Below are 6,888 nucleotides of genomic sequence, written 5' to 3'. Positions count from 1 at the left end.
TATTGCATTGGGCAAATCTGCTGCAAAAGACCTTTTTAAAGTGTTAAAATGCAAAGATGTCACTTTAAGGACTAAAGTGCACCTGACCAAAGCCGTGATAGTCTCTTTTTTTTTTATTGTGCTTTAAGTGAAAGTTTACAATTCAAGTTAGTTTCTCATAAAAAATTTATACACACACTGTTATGTAACCCTACTTGCTCTCCCTATACCGTGACAGAACCTTCCTCCTCCCCACCCCGGATTTCCTGTGTCCATTCAACCAGCTCCTGATCCCCTCTGCCTTCCCATCTTGCCTCTGGACAGGAGCTGCCCATTTAGTCTCACGTACCTACTTGAGCTAAGAAGCATGCTCTTCACGAGTATCATTTTATGTCCCATAGTCCAGTATAATTTTTGTCTGAAGAGTTGGCCTCGGGAATGGTTTTAGTTTTGGGCTAACAGAATGTCCAGGGGCCGTGTCTTCTGGGGTCTCTCCAGTCTCAATGAAACCATTAAATCTGGTCTTTTGACGAGAATTTGAGTTCCGCACCCCACTCTTCTGCTCCCTCAGGGACTCTCTGTTGTTTTCATTGTCAGAGCAGTCATTGGTGGTAGCCAGGCACCATCTAGTTCTTCTGGTCTCAAGCTGATGGAGTCTCTGGTTTATGTGGCCCTTTCTGTCTCTTGGGCTAATATTTTCCTTATGTCTTTGGTGTTTTTCATTCTCCTTTGCTCCAGGTGGGTTGGGACAAATTGATGCATCTTAGATAGCCGATCGCTAGCTTTTAAGACCCCAGACGCCATTCACCAAAGTGGGATGCAGAACATTTTCTTAATAAACCTTGTTATGCCAATTGACCTAGATGTCCCCTGAAACCCTAGTCCCCAGACCCCTGCCCCTGCTACTCTGTCCCTCAAGGTGTTTGGTTGTATTCAGGAAACTTCTTAGCTTTTGGTTTAGTCCAGTTGTGCTGACTTCTCCTGCAGTGTGTGTTGTCCTTCCCTTCACCTAAGATAATTCTTGTCTACTATCTAGTGAATACCCCTCTCCCTCCCCATCCTTGTAACCATCAAATAATGTTTTCTTCTGTGTTTAAACCTTTTCTTGAGTTCTTATAATAGTGGTCTTATACAATATTTGTTCTTTTGCAACTAATTTCATTTAGCATAATGCCTTCCAGATTCATCCATGTTATGAGATGTTTCACAGATTCATCGTTATTCTTTATGGTTGCGTAGTATTCCATTGTGTAAATATACCAAAATTTGTTTATTCATTTGTCCATCAATGGGCATCTAGGTTGTTTCCATGTTTTTGCTACCATGAACAGTGCTACAGTGAACATGCGTGTGCATATATCTATTCGTGCGATGGCTCTCATTTATCTAGGATATATTCCAAGGAGTGGGATTGCTAGATCATATGGTACTTCTATTTTTAGCTTTTCAAGGAAGCACCGAATTGATTTCCAAAGTGGTTGTAACATTTTACATACCCACCAACAGTGTATAAGGGTTCCAGTCTCTCTGCAACCTCTCCGACATTTATTATTTTCTGTTTTTTGGATTAATGCTAGCCTTGCTGGGGCAAGATGGCATCTCAGTGTAATTTTGATTTGCATTTCTCTAACGGCTAATGATCATGGGCATTTATTTCCTCATGTATCTATTAGCTGCCTGAATGTCTTCCTTCCTGAAGTGCCTGTTCATATCCTTTGCCCATTTTTTTAATTGGGTTGTCTTTTTGTTGTTGAAGTTTTGCAGTATCTTGTAGATTTTAGAGATTAAACGCTGATCAGATTTGTTGTAGCCAAAATATTTTTCCCAGTCTGTAGGTTGTTTTTTTACTCTTTTGGTGAAGTCTTTTGATGAGCATAAGTGTTTGATTTTTAGGAGCTCCCAGTTATCTAGTTTCTCTTCTGGTGTTTGTGCATTGTTACTTATAGTTTATATTCTGTTTATGCCATGTATTAGGGCTCCTAGCATTATCCCTATTTTTTTCGTCCATGATCTTTATCATTTTAGATTTTATATTTAGGTCTTTGATCCATTTTGAGTTAGTTTTAGTGCATGGTGTGAGGTATGGGTCTTGTTTCATTTTTTTTGCAGATAGACATCCAGTTATGCCAGCACCATTTGTTAAAGAGACCGTCTTTTCACCAGTTCATGATGGGACTTTTTTCCCTCTATGATGGGACTTTGGGCCTTCGTCAAATATCAGCTGCTCATAGGTGGATGAATTTACATCTGTATTCTCAATTCTGTTCCATTGTTCTATGTATCTGTTGTTGTACCAGTACCAGGCTGTTTTGACTACTGTGGTGATATAATAGGTTCTAAAATCAGGTAGTGTGAGGCCTCCCACTTCGTTCTTCTTCTTCAGTAATGCTTTACTTATCTGGGGCGTCTTCTTTCCCATATGAAGTTGGTGATTTGTTTCTCCATCTCCTTAAAAAATGCTGTTGGAATTTGGATCAGGATTGCATTGTATCTGTAGATCGCTTTGGTAGAATAGACATTTTCACAATGTTGAGTTTTTCTATCCATAAGCAAGGTATGTTTTTCTACTTATGCAAGTCTCTTTTGGTTTCTTGCAGTAGCATCTTGTAGCTTTCGTTGTATAGGTCTTTTACCTCTCTGGTTAGATTTATTCCTAAGTATTTTATCTTCTTGAGGGCTATTGTAAATGGTATTGACTTGGTGAGTTTCTCTTCAAAGTTTTATTTGTTGGTGTAGAGGAATCCAACTGATCTTTGTATGTTTATCTTGTTTCCTGATACTTTGCTGAAATCTTCTATTAGTTCCAGTAGTTTTCTTGTGGATTCTTTGGAGTTTTCTCTGTATAAGATCATATCATCTGCAAATAGAGGTACTTTTACTTCTTCCTTACCAATTTGGATGCCCTTTATTTCTTTTTCTAGCCTAATTGCTGTGGCTAAGACCTCCAGCACAATGTTGAATAACAGTGGTGATAAAGGGCATCCTTGTCTGGTTCCTGTTCTCAACTAATCCATGACATTTTCAATTGCCTCATATGCATGTGAAAGCTGGACAATGAATAAGGAAGACTGAAAAATTGATGCCTTTGAATTATGGTGTTGGCAAAGAGTACTGAATATACCATGGATTGCCAGAAGAACGAACAAGTCTTTCTTGGGTGAAATACAGCCAGAGTGCTCTTTGGAAGCAAGTATGGTGAGACTTTGTCTCACTCACTTTGGACATGTTATCAGAAGGGACCAGTCCCTAGAGAAGGACATCATCCTTGGTAGAGGGTCAACAAAAAAGAGGAAGACCCTCAACAAGATGGATTGGCACAATGGCTGCAACAATGGGCTCAAACATAACAATGATTGTGAGGATGGCACAAGACTGGGCAGTGTTTTGTTCTGTTGTACATAGAGTCACTATGAGTTGGAACTGACTTGGGGGCAAATAACAACAACAACAACAACAGCCCTGAGAGGGGAGCAGAATGGGATAATTATTCCTATTTTACAGATGAGGAAATCAAGGTTTAACCCTTTCTGGACCCATGTGACATACTGTATTTCAATCACTTTTAAAAAAAATTTATATAATATAATCAACTTTGTGAAAAAATAAATTTACATATATACACACATTGTGAAAAATAAAAAGTACTACAAAGAAATAGACCAAAGTGTTAGCAGTTTTCTTAGAGGACTCTTATGGACTGTGTTGTGTCCCCCAAAAATGTGTGTCAAGTTGGTGGGGCCATGATTCTCAGTGGTTTGTCAGTTGTATGATGTGATCATTTCCATGATGAGATTTGATATAACGTGATCACCTCCATGATGAGATTTGATATAATATGATCACCTCCATAATGGGATCTGCTGTGAGTAGCCAATCAGTCAAAAGGGAGTTTTCTTGGGCGTGTGGCCTGCATCGAATATAAGTGGACATTCTGGCAAGGCTCTTGGACTTTTGCTCACTCTGGATCCTGCAGATGGCTCCTGTTCATCTGACCTTTGATTCTCAGGACTTCAGCTAGCAGCTTACCTGTGGTCTTGCCTGCTGATCTTGGGATTCTTTGATCTTTGCAGCCTGTGAGCAAGAGCCTTGCTCTCTGACCTGCCAATCTTGGGTTCACCAGCCCCTGCGGGCTACTTGAATCAGAGGACGTCTCTATCCTAACTCACAGGTTTGGGATGTTCCAGCCTCTACAATCACGTGAGCCATTTCCTTGATATAAATCTCTCTCTATATTTATAGGCCTTACTGGTTTTGCTTCTCTAGAGAACTCAACCTAAGACAAGGAGAGATTATGGGTGATAACTGTATTCTTCATATGTTTCTATATTTTTTAAAAAAATTCTTTTTTCTAACCAATTTTTATTCCTCTGGAGTTCTTTGGAAAGGAGGTAGCCAATTTTAACGTGTTTAGTCTCAGGGTGGGAGCCTTTTGAAATGTGTGAAACTCAAGAACCCTGAGTTGGAGCCTCATTTTTGTGTAGATTGAGCATTGTCTCAGGTGATGCCTCTTGGATGTGTGAATTTTCTAAACTTTTGTGGTTTTGCCTTTATTTCTGTGAGATAAACCTCCTCACTGTGTTTCCCAGTTACTATGTTCTGGTGAAAATGTACTTAACCCGAGAATAAGCTATTCTTCACCTTCATTCAGTCATAGTGGCCATTTTCTCCTTGAGGGCATTCATTGTTTCCAGGTGTTACTGGCTCCCTGCTTTTCTAGCTTCGGAACAGTAGTAAATAATGCCTATGAAATGAGGAATAATGCATTGTAGTGGTACTTTTCAAGAGACTAAAACTCCTGTAAGTTATTCTTACCACACATTCAGTCTTAGGGCCCAATCATTGTTTCCACGTGTAGCAGTTAGAATGCACCACTGTGAGCAGTTCTGCAGTATTCCAGGGCAGCGCTCTCTGCTTCTTAGCTGTTAGTACTGCTTTTGTTATAATGAATATACATAGCAGTGGTAATTTTCCTGATATTCAAATTCCTTTAGTTTTATTTGGCCTGTAAGTTCTGCTTTTGCAGTAACGAAGAATGCACTGTAGTGGTAATTTTCCAGAGAAAAAAATCCCTAGGCTTTATTTATTTTGGCTGTAAGTACTACTTTTGCAGTAAGGAAGAGTGCATTGTACCATGTTTTGAAAAGTCTTATGAAAAATAATAAAAAGGCTACAATAAAATGTATGTGCAGCTATTGCCAGGTGCCTTCATGTTTTACCTCATGTTTTGCAAATTTCCAAGGGGAAAAAAAAATGATTTTATCATTGATTCATACTGGAATGATTTACTACATCCAGCATCCCCTGGGACATATGTGATTGCAGATAATGGGTATCAAAATCCGTAACTCATAACAAAAATTCTGAATTGGTCCTTTAATCAGCATGCCTTCCATTAGTGAAAACACATGGCATCAACAAAAAAATTAAAGGAGAAAATAATTGGGTCTTTTAAGGGAGGCTGCGACTTGGCCAAGATCTCTGAACTGCTGAAGCTAAACCTAGAATCCAGGTTGTCTGACCCCTAAATTCAATTCTATTGTTTGGTTCCAGGGCTGTCTTACCTGACTTTGAATTAAAAACCTGCAGAACTTCTTGTCACCTCTTCATGTCTCTTTAGACTGAGACAGAGTAGCACAGATGTGATTCATGGAAGGAGGCAAGTTAGGGAAGCAACCCTACTCTCCCCCGCAAAAAAACAAACAACAAACCTGTACTCCACCACCTCATTTGTTCTTAATAACAACACAGCCATCTTAGTGGTTATAACCTGGGAATCTGAAGCAAGAAGGGCCTGAATTTAAATCCTGGCTATACCACTTACAGGTTATATGATCCTGAGGGAGGGATTAGTTACCCTCTCTTGGCCTCCTGTTTTTTATTTGTAAAATGGGAGTGATAAAGAACCTACAGGAGACCCTGTGTGGTGAAAACGGCTAAGCGCTCAACTACTAGCTGAAAGGATGGTGGTTCAAACCCACCCAGAGGTGCTCAGAAGGCATGCCGGTTCATCTGCTTCCTAAAGGTCACAGTCTTGAAAACCCTATGGAGCAGTTCTATTCTGCACACATAGGATTATCATGAGTCGGAATCAACGGGATAGCAACCAACAACAACAGCAAAGAACCTACTAGTAGGGTTGCTGTGAGAATTATCGGAGACAAAAACATTTTCCCTAGGGCCTGGCCCCAGAAAGGTCTTAACACTTGTCAATTACTATACTGGTCCCAGAATCATTCCTAAGTACTTTTCACTTAGCACCTCATCTAACACTCACAATAATCTTGCGCTTTATGCAAAAGAGGCTTGGCGCTGTTAAAATAATTCCCCCAAAGTCGCAAAGCTTCTAACTCCGAGGTCAAGTCTTGAAGCCAGAACCTCAATCACGAAAAGGCAGACTTGGCAGACAAGCATGGGTCAGAGAATGTTAAGGAGCTTGCAGGAAGACTCATGATCAGTTACTGACTATGCTCAAGCAGGTCTTTTGATTCCAAATTGATAGCTGGGTGGTAACTTCTCAAGGTCCGATGAGCTTTAAGTTTCACAGAACAAAATCTGGGGAAGGAAAAGGAGCAGAGTCCTCCAGAGGAGTCGAGAGATCTGGCTTTGCCTGTGACTGTGGATGAGCTGATTCTTTTATTTAGGCTTCAGTTTCCGCATCTGTAAAGTTGAGGAAGACGAGTTTTTTGGTTTTTAGCGTCCTCTCTAGCACTAACTTTCAAAGGCAGAAGACCCCTGCTCAGGTAAGGACCAAAACTCTCGGGATAAGAGTTTATACTCCGCAGGACCGGCAATAGGGACGCGTCCCCTTTAAGGCGCCAGCAGGCCGGCAGCGGCGGCCGGAAGTGTTGAAGCCCAGCCTGGCGGCGGCGGTGGCGGTAGCGGCCGTGGCGGCCTCTGCGCATGCTCCGT

The sequence above is a fragment of the Trichechus manatus genome, unplaced genomic scaffold (assembly GCF_000243295.1).
Source record: "Trichechus manatus latirostris isolate Lorelei unplaced genomic scaffold, TriManLat1.0 scaffold00048, whole genome shotgun sequence".
Taxonomy (NCBI): Eukaryota; Metazoa; Chordata; class Mammalia; order Sirenia; family Trichechidae; genus Trichechus; species Trichechus manatus.
Note: the sequence above shows the minus strand (reverse complement) of the source record.